This window comes from Hippichthys cyanospilos, chromosome 1, assembly GCF_059441005.1.
Source record: "Hippichthys cyanospilos isolate Australia breed blue-spotted pipefish chromosome 1, RoL_Hcya_1.0, whole genome shotgun sequence".
Lineage (NCBI taxonomy): Eukaryota > Metazoa > Chordata > Actinopteri > Syngnathiformes > Syngnathidae > Hippichthys > Hippichthys cyanospilos.
Window position 1 is genome coordinate 28,267,553 of NC_142369.1, and position 19,406 is coordinate 28,286,958.

Consider the following 19,406-nt stretch of genomic DNA (forward strand, 5'->3'; position numbering starts at 1 on the left):
ATGTTAAGCCATGTTCAATTCAGTGAAATTACTACAATAATAAACTTTGAATTCCACCACATGCACAGGAATGATTTTGGTGGTGTGGATATAAAATAAGGTTGACTGAAAAAAAAGGATTCATTTGGGAGATGTATACTTTAAGATGTTCAAAATCAAAACAATAAAGTCCTTCAATTTATGTGAGCCATAGTCTCGAAATACACAAGACCTGAGTTCAAATATTCAGCTGATTCATCATGTAGTAAGTAGACCTTTAGGTTTAACTGCGTAATACCAGTGTCTGCATTGCAACAATAGTGTCATAGGTCTGGAACTAATGTCCGCTTAAATCATCCAGTTGCATGAGTCATTTTCAGCAATATGAAGAACATTCAAAAATGAATGGAAATTCATGTTCATACTCTTTTTCCGAAATATTGAGGGCATAAACATAGATAAAGCCAATACATCAGTAGTTATAGTCTTCAAATGGGTGTGTGAGAGTTTGTGTTTTTTGTTACATATACCTGCATCCATCTCTATCTATCTTATTTAATGTGTCTACCAACAGATACCATCCTGAGATTTAAATTTACTCCTAAAAGTGCTTAATTTAACTGTATTCGAGTGAAATTCAAAATTCCAACTAGCCAAAAAAGCAATTTTAACGTCAATAAGTTTTAGCTTTAGTTGATGAGCATGAGATTTTTGCATATGCAGTTGATTACCATAAAGCATGCTGCATTTGCTGCAAAACATTTTTCACTTCTCCAGCAATATTTTTCATATGTGTATATACTGTGTGTGTGTGTGTGTGTGTGTGTGTGTGGGGGGGGGGGGTGCGCGTGCAAATGGATGTGTGTGGTTGAAAAAAATGCAAAGAATTGCAGTCATGTGCTAAAATGTTGTTGTTTTTTAATGGGAAAACAGGACCAATGTCCTATTTACGTCATTGCATTTCATCAGTAATATAGCCCTAAGCAAGTATATCACTGTCCATGCTGGGCCACTACCTCACTGAGTTTATGGCCCACCATGCACTAACTGAATACTCTCTGTGCAAGATATAGCCTGGAAATGGCAGCAAATAATTGCAAAGGCTGAATTTGTCATTACGACTCATAATGAGATTCTCTTCCAGAGAGGCTTTGTTTGGTGGTGTGAGAAGTAGCTTCATTTTAATGCCTCATAAAAGTAAGTGTCACAATGTACAGCATTAGTCCGAGCTCACTCTTTCATTCTGTATTTCATTTTATATTTGGAGAATAATTTGTGCCATGTTTATACTCAAAGTTGAAAAAACATGAATTAAATGAACAATGTTTAGTTATTGGCTATGCTTGTGTTGCAGGTTGTTTTGTGTAATTTGGGGATTTCTACAAAAGCAACCTCCTTAAGGTCTCAATTTTCATTTCCCAGCAATCAAGAAGTTCAAATTGTAATTCAAGCGTATGAAAAGAAGGGATTAGCAGACGACGTTCACCACTGTATGACTGATGTGCCAAAACTTTAAAGGTGTTATTTTTTTTTTCAAATTGGCAAAATGGCAACATTCAAACTGATTAATCTTTTAAATTGTTGAGCTTCTTTCCATGTTTCATTTGAAAGACTAGCAAGTGCAGTAAGTATGCAAAACAAAGGCTTTATCTTGGGAAAATGCAGGTGTTATTTTTGTGGGGGCAAGCAATTCATCCATCTTGGGAGTAACCGCCTCAATACCCTGACCACTAGTGGCACCATTTTTGTTATTTCCCTCTTTTCACCCTCACCTTTTTGTCTAGGTCTTCCTTCTGCCCAGGTTTTTGTGTTCCCTTTCTACTTGTTTCTATAACTCGGGATAAGAACATTTGACATCTTTTACAACTTGTGTTTTCAGTTGTTTGACCACCACTATGTCAGGCTGGTTGGCTATCACCAGTTAATCAGTCTAGACATGGAAATTCCGTAGGGGCATGCACCATTCTTTGCACAGCCTCTACCTGGGATCCTCTCTGATGGTCTCTCTATGGTAGACCCCAGCATCTATTGAAATTGTGTTTAGAGCTTTCTCTTGTGCTTCCATGATTAGTAGTGACTTTCAGCTCAGCCTTTTGCATCCACAAGTATGTTTTCTTGGTCAGTTACTCCTTCAATCTGACGGTGGTATTTGCCATGCGGTGGCTTGTCTTTGCATACAGTCCATCTGGCATGTCACGTGTGTGCGTGTGTGTGTGTGTGTGTGTGTGTGTGTGTATATATATATATATATATATATATATATATATATATATATATATATATATATATATATATATATATATATATATATATATATATATATATGGACTAGCATACTGTATGCTTAATGATTTTTATACTGTACTGCATACATATAAATAAGCAAAGTATGCTCATTTGAAATAAAGTAGTGGAGTGGTGAAGAAAATAAAACAGCGCATGAAAAAACACCCCCCTTGAGTGCTGCACGCTCTTCAACTATTTAGGGCAGCCATGTCCAGCAGTAGGTTTGAATATGCATGACTATACCAGCCATCCTTGCAGCACTTCTCTGTGTCCAGGCACCAGCCTTTTCAGCAAAAGAATACACATGCATCTCATTTGAATATGTTAAAAGCCCTGTCACACACCATGAGAACATGGCCATGAAATAATATTTATGTAGCAGACGATGATGAACCCCACCCCCTCCCCCCAAACAAACATACACGTGCACATATGTAGTTAAAGTTACCCCGGAGAACAGTCGTGTGAGTATCACAAGAACTGCTATTTTAGTCTTACCTTAGTTTTAGAAAGCATTAATACCTATTGTTTTCAGTGATTATAATTAGTTAAATTTGTTAGGTTTCAGGCTTGATTCATTTTCTTCCCAGTTCACAGTTTGTTTTCACACAACCGTATGAGGGCTCTGTTGTCTCACTGGTCACAGGGGTGGAAACAGGAAGAAGTTTATGTTCAGAGATGGGGACTCAATTCATTGTGCTCATATCATTTACTGTATCTGTTTGGAACTACCAAGGTTCTCACCCCTTGGTTTACATATGCTTACCTAACACCAGAAATCCAATTGAGGAGACAGAATGACACAGAAGCAAGCCGAGTGACAGATGAATATGTTTTGTGTTACATGTATGTCCATTCAAGGATGTTGTAAACCATAGTTTGCTTTATAAACTAGACTATTAGAATGCATTATAATTACAATAGTTATATTTGTAATTGTTTCCAAAACAACCAAAGCATGTGGTATTGCAGCTGTAGTTATGCTGTCCACCACAAGGGGCACTGGTAGTGATGCTATTGGAGCCAGGAAACAGGCTACACAGTAGACATACAGCAAAATTCCATGTCTGCTATGTGGAGTACTCATTGGCAAACGATATGTTCTTGAGAGAATAGTTTCACATAAAGCACCTGACATGTGCACCAAATTTACTTCAACAGTGGGTGCTAACACATTGTGTAACAGCCATGAAATACTTATTCACAAGGCTTCTGTGATGTCATAGGAAAAACAGCATGTAGACAACTCCTACTCATTGAAGCTAAATATTAATTGTATAGTTTTTAAAGTGTGGAATAAGAAGAAACAACAATAAAGTGCATCTGTATAAAAAAAAAGGCAGAACAAGGAAAGAGCAGTACCCAAATATTATGTGAACACCTTGAAGATTAATATGCCTCAATATGTTTATGGAAAACAATATATTAAGAAAAAAAAATTCAAGAGAGCAGCTAAGTTGAGAGTATGGGGAAAGTATGAAATACGTGCCAGGCGACTTTTTTTTCAATCTCTTGGTAAAAGTTGTGATGCAGCTATGTCAGTCAAAAAACCAGAACTTGAGTGGGATTCCTTCTATTGCAAGTGCAGGCAACCTTATCATCTGTTGCAGAATATCATGTATTTTACCTTATATAAATGCAATTTGTGCACACTATGTTAAGCATGTATGGGCTTCAACCGCCCTCATTTCATTGGAGTTGAGGGAAGCCACTTCAACTAGCCGGGAATTGGCCGCATTACAACCCACAACGGAATAAACACCTTCTTAGTGCCAATTGTGCAGATGCAAAGTTTGGGAAATTTCCATAAAGAAAATTCCACACGTGCGCTGATTTAGGTAGTACTTTCAGCTAGACTTGCGCTGGCGCATAAGTAAGGCGCTGAGATTCAAGTGGGTTGAATTAGAATAATAAGGTCTCAAAATCAGGTTTATTAATTTTGTAGCGGTTAGGCCTTAACAAATCAAATCAGCATCGAATCCCATATCAGGCCCTGGATGTAGACACGGCCCCAGATTTGCACACGCAAAATAAACAATCTGATTCCACTCCAAGCAACAAGTACTTATGTGATCCTCGACTTGTAGACCAGGGAGCTGGAGACCGCCACTTTGCATCCTAACTCTTGGAAGGTGGCAAAGAAGTGAACGCACAGCCATCATCCTCGGTCCCAGCGCTAGGCTAGCTAATTAAATACTAAGGAAGGAATAAAATCTTAATGAGAAACACAAGCCTGGCGTGGTGTTTGGCACTGGCCAGCTCTCTCTTATTAGGTGTTCTTGCCCATATGTGCTTGAGTGAAGTGCACATTACAGTTCTCCCTAATGGATGCTCAGCTGAGGCCCTGAGATGCTAGCGGGACCCACATCGCAGCACTTTCCAAATTTGGCAGATGAGCCGACTCGGCCAAGACATTTCCTCGTCTGGATAAATATTTTATGCAAATTAAAATTCAATTCTTTGGCTGGTTTAAGCAACGTCTCCTGTAAGTAGTGTATTCGCGAAAGAGATTGCAACATTTGCTCGTTTATTTATAATTTAATTTTTTATGCTGTGGCTGGCGGAGGAGAAAGACAGAACACCTGTGAGTGTTTATAATGTCCCATCTCCCTCACAGCTGCTCCTTTTCAAAACACCTCACTGGTGCAATAATTTCATAAAATTTCATGATTTACCATCTGGTAGACTGAGCTATAAGCACATGCAATAAGTATTTGTATGGCACCAGTCCCAGAAAGGTACAATAACTGTATATTTTAACTTAATGGCTTTCCGGAGCATGCAAATTTACACTGAGCAGATTGCAGAGGTGCTACGGTGTAAGTCTGGCCCGCATCAGTCTGTCTCCGTCTCGCCTTAACCCCCGCCCCGCCATACATGCTCCATCATGCCTGTAAAACCGCATTCACGGCTGGGAAGTGTTCCATGTCGGGATGGAGATATCGCACTATGGAAAAGGAGAGACGCGGTAGGAGGTACAAGCAGATTACTTCCCTTTTAGCATCTAATGTCTGTGCATTTGGGTAATTAAAATGATTACTACAACAATTACACCAAGTAATTAGAAACTAATTACACTGGCATTTTTTGTGATTACAGGAGCAGAGGAAAATAGTGTTCAAAATTAAATTCATTGCATATTCATGGAAATGAAATTAAATAGTGCTGGGTGGATGAGATAATAGAAGCTCAGAGAACGGTGTTCGGAGGGGTTTGGGAACCATCTGTAGCTAATGTTCGGAGAAGGCATTTTGTTAAATCAGTGATAATCGTTTAACGGCCTTCAAAGAACTTTGTGTATGAATTAGTATAAAATGCACAAAAGGGTGTGCTGTTTGTCTTTCTTTTTTTCTTATGGTACCATGAAGGATTGAACCTTTTAGCCGCGCAGTGCAATTAGAAACATTCTGCTATTATCTTCTCAAATAAAAGCAGAGCCAAGAGAGCCCTGTATGCTTCTTTTGTGTGCCGATGCAATTGAATTAAATAATATCGAATTTCATATTTCCCTCATACATTTTTTGTTCTTTTTTTTCTGAGGGGGGGGGGGCATCAGGACTTCCTTCCTGAAACCTTCCATCTCCAGTATTGCTAGTCAAGACTTTAGCTGCTGCAATGATCATGTAATGAGATTCTTCAGATTAAATAGATTTCCTGTTAAACTCGTGGCCTCATAGATCGGGTGTCAGGAATGAATGGCTATTAACATTTAAATATATCACCGAATAGGAGAGAAAGGGGTGTGCGGGTGAGAGATGAGCCAAAAGAGAGAGAGAGAGAGAGAGAGAGAGAGATTGGAGGGAGAAAACAACAATATGAATTTTTCATTGTTATCGAGTGTGGATTTTCCTCTTCGCCAGAATTCTGTTGAGGCTGATGAAAGTAATTTGAGAGACACAAGTGGATCACCTCAAAGTCATTACAGCCGAGAGACTTCTTTGTTCATGGAGCAAGGCTGCTACATCTCTGTGTGTATAGGTGTGGCCCGCGCTGTAAATTATTACAAGATATTAACAATGTACAACGCACTGGCTGGTGCGTTTGTGAGGGAACTTGTGAAATTGATGGTGTTGCAATCCATCATCATCATCTTGTCATTTTTTTTCTCTTTATTTATTTATTTTTCTTGTTGCACAAAGCCAAGAATAACACGCAGAATACCATTACAGTGAACTCTGTCTGAATCAAAACTTTTGAAGACACCAATAATGGCAGAATTTGTTTTTATTCAGTCGTACATTCACTGACCAAATCATCAGATACAATTGCACAACGTTTAAACAAGCCAATACACGAGCTGCATTACAAATCCTGCTTTTAGAAATTATTAGCTTCAGTTTTGTTTGGTACTGAAGGGAATTTATTTTTAAATATATTCAGAAATACTCCACACCAACTTGTCACACAACATGTTCCAACGCCCGGCTAGAAAATTTTCCCATAAAAACTGGCATGTCAATGAGAGGACAGGTGTGCTATTTACATAACACTGTGACTTGACTGGCGCCAAGCCGTCCCTGCAAATAAATGTCACATATCAGCTTTCACTTGTCTTGTCCTCAAGTCGAGCAGTCCCAACTGACATCCATCAAAATTTGTTCGTCCAGCCAGGGCTTTGTCGACATTGTTCACTCGGTACAGTACAGCTTTGAAATGTGATCCAAAGTGGTCCAAAGGTAACGTTTCCTCTTATATTCTTTGACATCATTTTGCCTGAAATCAAATTTTACAATATGTGAGGGCATGTGTGTGTGAGTGTGTGGGTGGGGGGTGGGGGGTCAGATGGAGAAATGTTTAGCTGGTTACTTGTTTTTTTTCTGAGATTATTTTTACTGAGGAACTTAAACGAATATAAACAGTTAGACTACTATAACCCATTCCTTGGGGAAATGTTCCTGTTTGGTGTGTACTGTATACCTAAATAAAGGTAAGCCTTGCTGTACCACGGGGATTTTTTCATGCCCCAGCTATACATTATCTCTTACTTTTCAGAGTTGCTTTTTTTTTTTTTTTTACATTCGATAGGCAAGTGTGAATTACACATTTGTCAGGCAGTACTGCGGTCTACTGGAAGAGCTGTAGTTTAATTCAGCGCAAGATGAGAATGATCCCTCGTTGTAATACCTTTACAGTACCATGTTTGCTGTTAAAATAGTCATTGTTCTTTCTGAGCAGAATACATATGTGACGGTTGTATTTCTGGGTGTATGATATGTTGTGTTACTGCCCTGTGTGATTTAAGTAGCAGGTTTTTTTTTTTTTTTTGGGGGGGGGACCATGCAAATTTTAAGTGAGTTGCCCCATTCCATGTTAGCATTACATTAAGGGACTTTCCTTGGATGAACTTTTTAAGTCGGGCGAAGATGTTCAAACATACACAAATTGATCTTTTTATTTTCTAAGTGAACTCCAACTTGAACAGTGAAGAAAGAGAGTAGGACGTGTCTTTTAAACAACATGTAAAAGTGAGCCACAGAAGCTAAAGTACTGTTACTCCATTGGAAGAGAAAAGTAAAGTGTGTAGAAGGGGTAGGGCTTTTTAACAAGCCAGCAAAATCTAAAGTGTAGAAATTGTCTCTTTTTTGACAACTCAAAAAACATGTATTTATTTCTTACAGATTGTTTTAGTGACAATTTTAGAGATGCAAAGTTTCTGTGCAACAGTAATGGTAAGCTACATAAATGCTGTGCACACGTAAGACCTTTGATTAAATTAAAAGTCTGCTCTCTAAAACTGGAGGGGCGTGCGCAGTATTGTAATATTCTGCTGGAGACTCTTGTCTATCACTCCTGAATTGTCAAACAAACAAGAAAAGAGTGGTTAGAGAGCTTTCCCGAGAGCTCGGCACAGAAGTCATCCTTCATGTTAGGCCAGTCTGGCTCCGAGGATGTAGAAGCAGGTGTGTTGGCAGGACCGTGGAGGTGCCTCCCCGCCACTGTTGCCCACTTGTTAATGACCCGGCTATGGGAAGCTACTCCTTTGTGTGCGCTGTTATAAAGCACTCAAAGCCTCCAGGATGGCAGCGAGCTCACTCCTCGGCCCTGGGGCACTGCGCTGAGAGTAAGACACCCCTCATGCTTTGTTTTCTTGCTCCTCGGTGGCTTCCTTTCCTAAGTGGAGCCAGGGTATAAAAGACACTTGTATGTCTATTTGAGTACAGTCATTAACATGGAGAAAAGTACAGGAATATGGATGCTTCATATACTACTCTGACAGGATCATTTTCTAACATGATTTTTTTCACGATACAAATATAAGCCAAGTCATTTACAACTTTATAGTAATGTATCTTGCGCTAACCATGGGTAGCATGCTACACGGGAAAAAATAACTTTAAAACTCTTTGGGAGCTTTGAAGGATCATGTTTTGTGCAAATCAATATCCTGTATGATTGTGCTTAATTTTATCTGCATTTTTTTAACTCCTTTGTCCAACACAGGCCACGTAGAGTTGATGCAATATATATGCAGCCTTATGGCCATCTGAGGTTCACATCAATATTTTTCACATTTATCACACATCTTCAAGGATAAGGCTACAGTTCCAAAACTCATAATAGTTTGATTCCAATTACTATTGATTTTACAATTCTATTGCTACAAGACATTTTCCTATTGCCAATATATTTAATGTGTTAATCAATATGAACAATTGTCGTTAATAGGAGAGTGTTAAAATCAAACATACATCTCAAGAGAAGCTCAAACAAAACCTCTCACGACAAAAATGCCCTACTACATGTACTATATGTATTTTGTGGTAAGTGAGATGTTACATGTTATAATTTGTTATAATTTGCCAGCGGTTAATATATAGTTGTGGTGTTTATCTAAAACGTAACCACCACATGTAAATGCAAGATTGCCACAAGAAGAAAACAATGATCCATTGCGAGGGCGAGATTGTTTGTGTTGGCAAAATGAGAGCTTCCCTGACCTTCCCGTGTGGGCTTCAGTTTGAGTGATGATGGTTCAACATGATTGAGCAATGCATAGAGAACCAGATCGGGTGGAATAGTTTTATAATGTGTAATTGATAATGTAATAAAGGTTGTGAAAAGTAACATCTGCCTGTTTGTAGTCACTATCATGACAGCCTTGTGTTTTTCATGCCTGGGTGGAGGTTGCTCGGTGATGTGGGCTCATTCTACCAAAATTACCAGCGTTACTCCCTCTATCGCTCTGCTTGCTGTCAGCTCGCTCTTTATCACGGACCACCTTGATCTCTTTTTTCGCTTCGTGAACCATGTGACGCACAATTGACATGTAGGTTTGAAGGCAACGTGATGGTATTGAGCTGTGAAGTAAAAGTAGCTACCAGGCTTCCTAACTGCATCCATGCAAGAATTGGCATGGAGCAGCGGAGCAGGCAAGCCTCACTGTTGGGTTTTTTAACTCAGCCGCAGGCCTGTTGGGGTAAATGAACCACGACATGCTTCTACAACAGCAAGGTCAGGCTTGAGATCTAGAGTGTTTGAGGTCACGTGACCATGTGGGATTTGAATCTCTTCAGATAGAAGGCGGTGTTTATGAAACCTGACAATGGCAAGACCACACAAGTAGTTTCATACATATGAAACGTAAATTGACTTAAAAAGTAAAAGCAACATTTTCAAGTGCTACAGTTAAACTCGGTCTCAACCTTAGTCTGGATCTTATGTATATTTCAATCTCTTTTTGGCAACATTGTAAGTTAAGGATACAAACGAGAGGATATTTTTCTACTTTGACAACTTGGACAGCAGTGCATCTCTCTGCATCGTTGGCACAAGATTTACAGCTGGTTGCTGCCAAAAAGGGATGCTTCCATCCTTTACCAATTCTGATTAAGGGCATAGGGCAAGGTCATGTAAATCAAAACAACCCTTGGAATCATTGTTAATTGAACATGGAGCATTGATAAAAGTTTTTTTTTTTTTTTTTGTGACCTTGTGGCTCAATCACCTGCCAGAGGGACATTTCCAGATTCTCAGAGGCTGCCTGCTACTCGACTATGTCTCGCTTAAGTGGCAAGGTGGGGGGTGTTGGTTGTAGGCCTCTAAAGCGAGATGAAGGTACAGACTGGTCAAATCGAAGGATAAAGTGCTAGCTAGGGCGGCACTCATTCGTAATGCCCTGCGGCACCTCCACCATTAGCATTCCCCACTGCGACTTGAGTTCATAAGACTAATGGAGTTGCTACCTGGGGACATTAATTGTGCGTGACACGACTTGGGGGCTTTGGTGCACTCACACTAATATCACAGTGCCCGTCTGACAAAGCGCCCAAAAAGATTACAAACAAACCCCAAATAACTGCCAGTGTTGTGCCGTTGCTTGACAGCAGAGGATGCACCAGTTTGGGGATCCACGGGCCCCTGGTTGGCTTTCAAGATGTTCTACAACCTGAGAAGTCAAGTGATATGTGAACGAAAAGGATGACTTCATCATTACAACTGCCTTAAAGTGAAATTGCTACATTAAATGCCCTCGCTGTGACACGTCCATGACATCATCTGATAAAAATGCAGTCCTGGCCTTAAACAAGTGCATACGATGCCCCAAGAGGGTCCTCAATTTTCAGTGCCACAGTCTGCAGACACTGGTGTCAGCGACTATAAAAGTTACAGCATATTAATGTAGACTGAACTCTGTCGTCTCCATGACAATCTAATGCGAAGAATAATTAAGGGAGAGCCACTATATTGCAAAATTTGCACAATTCTACAAAGGCATGACAATATATCCTTGAAATACAATGTTACGATTTGTTCATACACACTGATGTAAAATAATAGATTACGATAAATTACCCCGTTTTAACAGAAAATAGTTTTCATACACAATAATATACATTGATGTCATCGACAGACACATAATGAAAGCTATCAATTACCTCATACAACTTGTCAAGAAACTGTATGTAAGCTGTACAGTCCATCACAAGTGAGCCAAGAAAAGTATCATTGTCATGATATTTTCTGAGGTTGAAGTGAGCATAAGTCACAAGTCAAAGAGGGGCATTTTACATTACTAAGTGCCGGAATGGCGCCGGACACTAAATAGAGACTCAGGATGCTGGATGCTGACTGGAAACTGAAGACACTGGACTTGGGCTTGCATGGGAGGCGACCACAGGGTTTGCGCGGAAACGGTGGGCAGCTGCCAGGCCTGCGTTGCTGTAGCGGAAACGAGGGGCGGCCAGGCTTGCGCTACAGATGTAAGGATGGAGGGCAGCTCACGGGCTTGCACCACCATAGCGGAAACGAATGCGGCTGCCAGACTTGTGTCACAATTGCGGGGAACGGAGGAGGCGGCTAGCAGGCTTGCGCGGCCGTAGTGGGAGCGGGGGGCGGCTGCCAGTCCTGTTCCGCCATTGAAAGGACGGCGGGTGGCTGCTACCCATTCAAGACGCTCCAGGTCAACCCGCTTCAACTGCTTGATCCATCCCTGTCTGTGAGCTCATCACCGGGTCCATTTGTGGTCGGATCGTTCTGTCAGGTGACGCCGTGGATGTAGAAAATGTGGACCCTATTGCTGCTCAGAAGCCGTGAGTAAGTGCAATAAGCTATTTGATTAAAGAAAAATGTGAACAGAATCAGAGTGAGGGGAAAAAAAAAACAGGACAGCAATAACTGCAAAAAGACAGTCGGGCGGGAAAACATGACAATGATCAGACAAAAAGTGAAACTGCAAAGGAAACTAAAAACACTCAAACTGAATGGGCAACAAGGAACACCTGGACAAGGGTCAATTGGAGCAGGGAGCTGATTGATCAACACAAGGGACTGGGTTGACAAGGCCAGGCAGATCAACACAAGGGGCTGGGTTGACAAGGCCAGGCAACCTAAACAAGACACCAACACAAAGGGCAAGACAACATGAACAAATCCAGAATCCAAACCCAACAAAAACCCTGACACGAACCTAAACACAACAAACACCACCCAGAACATAACAATTAGATTAGTTGACACAAGGAATCAACTTAACTAGGACAGGTGGACGCGCTCAAACTAAACAAAAGCCACTGAAAAACAAGGACACAAGAAAAGATACAAAACCAAAGGGAAAACAAAACCAAAACAAATACAACCCGGATCATAACAGGAGAGCTTTGAAGTGAAAAATGGGCTATCATCATTGAACTGTTCCTTTACACCCCTCCACCTCCACCCCCCTTTTACTTCATTGCATTTCAAATATGCTCTTCTTGGAAAACCATTTGTTCTTTTTGTCATAGCATGTACGTCCTAGGAAGCCACAATAAAGAAGGAGCCGTGTAATGAATGTCAAAACTATTTCCATCAGATATTATGAAATATGAGTTCAGAGGACCCATTCAGAGAGATAATGTGATAATTTGATTTTTCAGATAGGCCGAAAGGAAATGCCTTGTCTGGGCATTTTGAAAAGCCGAATCCATTACTTATTCTTAATTCACCCTGGCATAAATTAAAGGATTTCTGCAGGCCATTAACTCATCCATTAATACCCAGGGTCAAGATTATTGAAGCTCAGGCTAAGGCAATGTGAAGGACCATTTCTTCAAGACGTGTCAACTCGTGATTGCAATAGGGTACAATTAATTGTAAAACCATCCTCTCCTTTTACTTCAAATAAACAGCAGGGAAAGATAATAGTCACACGGCCTGATGATCTTGTTGCAATAAATTAATTTCCATTTGACTTGTTTTGTTGTTTCAGGCAATTCAACCCCCGTTGATTGTTTTGGAGGACGTGAAGTATAAGGACAAGGCAAACTACCGAAAGGATGTTTAAAATTAGTTCGGTGCCAGTGCAGAATTGAAACCCACTGTGCTATTTTTGATTGTGGTTGTTGAAGTATTTTCTGATGGGGAAACTGAAATCAGGTGGTGCACCGCTGTAGCAATCATGTATGGCTTTTTTGAAAATGTCCCCATTGTAAGAGACAAAGAATAATTCTTTTGGTTCGGTGATCGAGACGCTCGAGCCACAAGGTGACTGAAGCTTGTATAAAAGTGATCTCGATAAGCTCTACAAATGGGCCCGTGCTCAGCAGCTCTCTGCCGATTTGGGACTGGTGCAAAAGAAGATGAAATTAGGGCAAATAAAAATCAAATTAAAGAATATTACAGCCTAACAGCCATTAGTCTACAGCTCGCTGTCAGTTTTTGATGGATTCCTCACTTAGTTCAATGAATGGTCTAATGACAATGATAGAATCACATGCGAACAAATAGAAAGCCGGAGTATTCCACAGACACACATGTATGTAGCACTGGGAACAAATTCACTTATGGTATTAACAATTTTTCATGCAACTCAAATTCAAGCGCTATTTCCATCTTGGGGGAGATGTACACACAGTCTGAAGAGACCTTCCCCTGTGCATTGACACAGATTTTGACTTCCAGGCCCCAGTCACTGTCTGACATACTGAAGGGATCAATTTGAAAAGTATGGCATTTTTCGCCCCATTGCTGCCCGCTAAATTCAAAAAGCTCGTCGCTGAAAGGATTCCGATATACACGTGCACAATATAAGCAGCGTGGATGCTCACAGTGTATGTATACAAAGCTGGACCTGGAGCCTTTGGTGTTTACAGTGGACTGGAAATTCTTCATCAATACTTTAACATGTATTATTTCTTGTTACATTAAATTTTAAAGTTGAATCACCCACTTAAATAGTTTGGATTCATCTTTTTACATAGCCACATTGAGAAACAACATGAGACAATGCAAATGTGTCAAAGAAATAAACCATACTTCCCATTTTATACCCATTTTTCAGTTTTATCGCCTGACAAGTAAATAGAGCAAGGTTACAAATCTGAGGGTAATTTGTCATATAAAATCATGTTTTATGACTACAGCAAGCTTTGTCTTTTCTGTCAATCAGTTAGATGTGCCGTTTAAACATTACATATATTTAACTGTGTTTAAATGTAATGCTACATGTTGCTATAAACTCAGACATGACATTGCAAAACACAAAATAAAAAAAATGCTCAATCCATTCAATTGAGACATCTTTGTAGTGGCACCCAGTTGCAAGGTGTTTAAGCTAATTACAGTATTAATTACAACATTAATTAAATGACATAATTGCCTTTCAAAACAAGGACTCTAATCCCCTCAGTAAGGTAAAGGGTTAATTTACAGTGGAACCCGGGTATGCATTATTTACATGCTTGGATGAATAATACATTTAAGAAGTGGGCTTATAAATCTGCCGGCACAAAGAAAAGCAAAGCTCAGATGCTCAGAAAGGCTTATTTAAAAATCTGTCTTAAACGAAAATTTCTTTGAGCTATGGTCACATTGCTGCGGACCAAATCTGTTTCGGTGATATCTGCAGCTACACGTGGGAATAAAGCGCACTGTGTAGGGCAAAAATAAATGTGTAATTTCATTATTGTCTACGTTATGTATTCATTCATGGTACATAATGAATGACTGTAAGTCGATTGCAAATTTAAAGACACTGGAGGAAAAAAATAGTAGAGGATTAAGCTGGGATGACACCTCACTGTGCCAAAAAAAAAAAAAAAAAAAAAAATCAACACACACACATTCAATTTCCAAGGAGCAAGAAAAAAAATTACATCTCAGTCTGACTAATCAAGGCAAGGAAAATGCTGCTGCAATAAATTACTCCAGTGTGAAATAAACCACACAAACAGACTGATGATAATAAATGTAAATTATTTCTGGGGAGAAATTTTCATGGTACATGAGTAATATGAACCATCAGGAAGGAGTCTTCCTTAACATTAATTACAGAAAATGACAAGTGAGCTGACAAGTAGGAAGGCTCATTATCTGAAAACATATTCACAACTTCGCAATTTGCACAAGATGGACTCCAGCTAAATTAATCTCCTTTCTTTGCATGAGCCCCTTCTAATTTTCATGTTATTAACAGGTTTGCAGTATCACTCAGTGCTTGTCACCCTAATCAGATTTTTCGGCGGGTACGGGAAACTGTGGTGTCATTTGAAAAGGATCAGGCCTCATAATGTGCTCTCCATCATGCGTCTGAATCTACAAGGTTGCTTTTAATAAGGTTCCTTAATCATTTCTCCTTTTTGTTCAACTTTTGGCCGAGCTAGCTTCTATTATCTCTGCTTTCATGAGAAGGTATCATTAAAACGGTAGCGGCCTTGTCTGCGGTACGAAGCTTGAGCAAAGACATCTTGCTTTCTATTTATAAACGGCACCGCGCATAACATCGTTTTATTTGTTAAGGTTCCATTTATGTGGATGGAGGCATTGGAAAATAAGATTCACGACAGTAAACAATCGTGCTCATCCTACCAATGGGAAATGAGCATTGTTTGGCATGGTTGCCTTTCAAAATCACGAGACACTTGTCTCTGGTGGACAGCTTGGGTTTATGACACATGATGATGCACCACATCATTTTTTCTTTTTTTAATCAAGCATTTTATCTGTTGATAGAGAATTAAGACCAAGGGTAGACTTGTAGACAGTTAATTATATTATGTGTAATATTTTGTTTATTGACTGCACAGCTATTTTTGGCTTAGTCTACTGTGTTTTTCCTACTAAAATTATTAAAGGTGGAAATTGAGATTTAAGATATTATTTTGGTTGGATATGGACAATAATATTGATAGCTGAATGGCACAACAATGATACATAATCAATATATATTCAATGATAACGTCCGTGATACGTATATTGTATCGAGACCATGACTGCATCAGAAAGGGCGGCCTATTGCCTCATTTTGGATATTGAAAGTGGACCAAACCAATTAGGATGTACAGTATTTTGAAACTGCTCCCACTATGACCTATAAAAGACTGTAATTAAATTATATTGCACTAAGAATTAGCGTAATTTCTTTTTTTTGGGGGGGCAAGCTTCACACACTCACCATCTGTTTAATACAGCGAGCAAAGAACACAAACTCAAAAGGAACACTCACTTATCTTATAGTGCAAAAATGAGTCATAAAAACTAGGTACAATACACACACGCACACAAATTATTACAATACAATAAAACAATGTTCACACGTGTGCTGGCGGTTTTGTGCAGGCACCTAGATACTTACAGTATCAATATCAAAAATGTATATTTGTAATATTATGCAGCATGTAGCGCAAAGCAAAAAGCCCTTTAAAGAAAATGGTATGTTATATGCCGTGAAATCTGCAAATATGAGTTGGCTGCATGTCCAAAATGTAACCTGGAAATTTGCTGTATTGCATCCCCATTTTATTCCACAGGTAACCTCATGATAGCTGAAGCAGAAACGCAATATGTCATGCAAAATTAGTTCGGAGAGAATAAGTTTCAGGGGGAAGCCAAATGTTATGAGGGAGTCCATAATGGCAAAGGCAGCTTTATCTGCACTGCTCTCTCACAGAGACTCTAATTACATTTCACAGATTGTGCTACAATAGCTGCTGGTAACCTTTAGTGGATGTGCTTTTCAATAATGCAAAGTACACATTTTCATATCTATTTCCCCCCCCTGTGATTCCCATTTATTAATTTGCTGAACACAATAAAACAAAGGCTCGTCGTAATGTGCTCCTTGGCTCAAAAAGCAGCCAACAAGATAAAAATACAAAGCCATCTCTCATGTAATGAAGAATGGTCTTGCATGCAAACCAGCGACATAAAGCCTGACGTTTTCAGTTTGAAAGGCAATTTGCTTTTGAATTGTAAAAGGCAATGTACCTCCCTGCGTTTTTTAATTCATTTTGTTTATCACCCCGTTCGAGTGTTCGTTTGCGCTCTGAGTCTAAATGCAATCTGAGTGCGTCTTAAAATAAACAAGGATACATTCAGATTAAATATTAATGATCATGATTTAACTGTTCAATTAATCTATAATGTAGACTACACTGTTTTTGATACACCATTTATTTTCACATTTTAATTTTAATTTAGACAATGGCAGTCCTAGCTTTAGGTTGCCTCCCCTCACACACACACACACACACACACACACACACGCACACGCACAAGCACACACCCCAGACATCAGCATGCGCTAACAGCTTTTTTCATGTAGGTTTCAATCGTAGGCCCGATTGTTCTTAACTTGCGCTATGGCATTCTGAAACATTTTGAAATTATTTTGTTTCACAAGGAAATTTTGAACGTGTTCAAAACCTTGATGAATTTGCAAAAATTCGTGGTATAGAGGATTCCTTATCTTATCCCCCGAATACAGTAACTTCATGCTTTTTTCTGGATGTTGAACCTTTCACTCCCCTTCTTTTGTTGTCATGATACGTCACCAGCCGTTTCACATCGCTTACCGCAGCCGCACACATTGCACATTTTAAAAACTGCCGCTGCACATATATATCGCATACAGCCAAAATTCCTGGTCAAACACTGCCATTTTCAGGATGCAGGTTTTAGAATAAAAACTTCACTAAAATGGCATGTTAATATGTAATATGTCACACGATCACCATCATCATCAACTTTTTCTTTTGGCTTATATGCAAGCATGTATGGGTTTTCACAGTGTGATATTGTTTTATACAACACAAACTGTCACAGCACTAAAATTTCTATTATAGATTTTCGCCATTGGTTTTGATCTAAATACCATGGATAAATGCCGAAACCACCTTGAATAGAATGGTCATTGCTCCTTGATTCCAAAGTGCATCTTTGCTTGAGATTATTTACAAGAAGGCTACATATAGCACATGCAGCCCATACAAGAACATCCAAATTAATAGGTTATGCTGATTATAAATTTAGTAATGGTTTATCCGTCTAATCTCTGATCGCTCACACATGATTTCTTTGTGTAAGTCAAGTCATCCGATGCAAATAAATCAAGTGTCAAAACTAGTCAAGAACATAATACCATGAGCATTATATACCTATGATTTCTTTGGAACGTTTCACTGAAAATATAACAGGCTACATATGATTTTTACTTTACCTGTCTTTCATTTCTACGTGTTTATATTTCTTACGTATTCTACAGTAAGTTATGGAAGTTACCGTTTGAGTGACTATGTTATGATTTGAAACAGCTGGCCCCTTGACCAAACCCTGGATGAGCTGTAGATCATGGATGGATGGATTGATGAATGTTGGTCATTTATATTGACTGCATATCTAGATGTACATAGTAACATAAAAATAACTTTATTTCATCAAATCCTGTCTGTGCATGCCAACCATGGACCCTCCTGACTAAGGTTTTGTGACACCCTAGATCCACCAGAGAACATTTTTAGCACTGCTCTGAAATGTCCATATAGTCCCTAGATGTGAAGAAAAACAGAAGATAATATCTTTATTGTGAGTATTTCTTTAACAGTTTAGCTTTCTTTCTCATCTAGAAGGAGTTTTCTATAACCCAGTGTGAATTTAAACAATAAAACTGTTGATAACATAAAAAGGACAAGACAAAACAATTGTTAATGATGTACTGTAATCTTCAACTAATATATATATATATATATATATATATATATATATATATATATATATATATATATATATATATATATATATATATATATATATATATATATATATATATATATATATATATATAAACACATACAGTAGTACAATTCCGTAACACAAATGACAGTCATTTGATTCAAATCCTGTATGGCAGCTGCTACAAGGGCTTTTTAATTGAATGATGATTGTATTAAATAGTTGCTTTAATGGAGCGTGCACCTCTGCAATTATTTCTGCTTTAGAACCCTGAACCATGGGCAGGTCTTTAGAGCCACAGGCATTTGAATTTCTTCCAAATGAATGGTTGTGGTCCTGAGACGTCTACCCATGCAAGACCAGAGAGATGGTATGATCTTCTTGTAAAAAAATGTCTCATTTGGTCAACAGTTTTTCACATAATCATTTGGTACTGCAATTTCCTGTGAATTTACAGAATTTACTGTTCTACCTGTTTTTATTTTTTTGTCATCTTTTTTTTATACAATCGAATCTATACAATGTATAGCTCTCTTCAAAGAGTAGCATGCTGTGTTTGTGGAAAAAGGCAAGTTCCTTACAAATCCAAACTTCATGAATAAAAAAAAAAGACACATTCTCGTCCTTTGTTATTCTGTCTGAAGCATGTAGTTGATTCTTTGCATATCAATAGATCAAAGTAGACATATTTTTAAATGGAATCCTTTTAACCAAAA

General features: G+C 38.8%; 1 protein-coding gene across 12 annotated transcripts in view; it reads left to right on the plus strand.

The window, feature by feature from the left end:
* The first annotated feature begins 6,822 nt into the window (after nucleotides 1-6,822).
* The window catches only part of LOC148429994 (multivesicular body subunit 12B-like), an 80,122-nt gene continuing 67,538 nt past the window's right edge, over nucleotides 6,823-19,406 (plus strand). For 10 of the 12 annotated variants that reach the window (XM_088407504.1, XM_088407419.1, XM_088405929.1 and 7 more), the window contains exon 1: nucleotides 6,823-6,941. The gene's annotated coding sequence lies outside the window, so the exon portion shown is untranslated. The remainder of the gene's footprint in view (nucleotides 6,942-19,406) is intronic. The other 2 variants (XM_088405126.1, XM_088407335.1) reach the window with 2 other exon arrangements.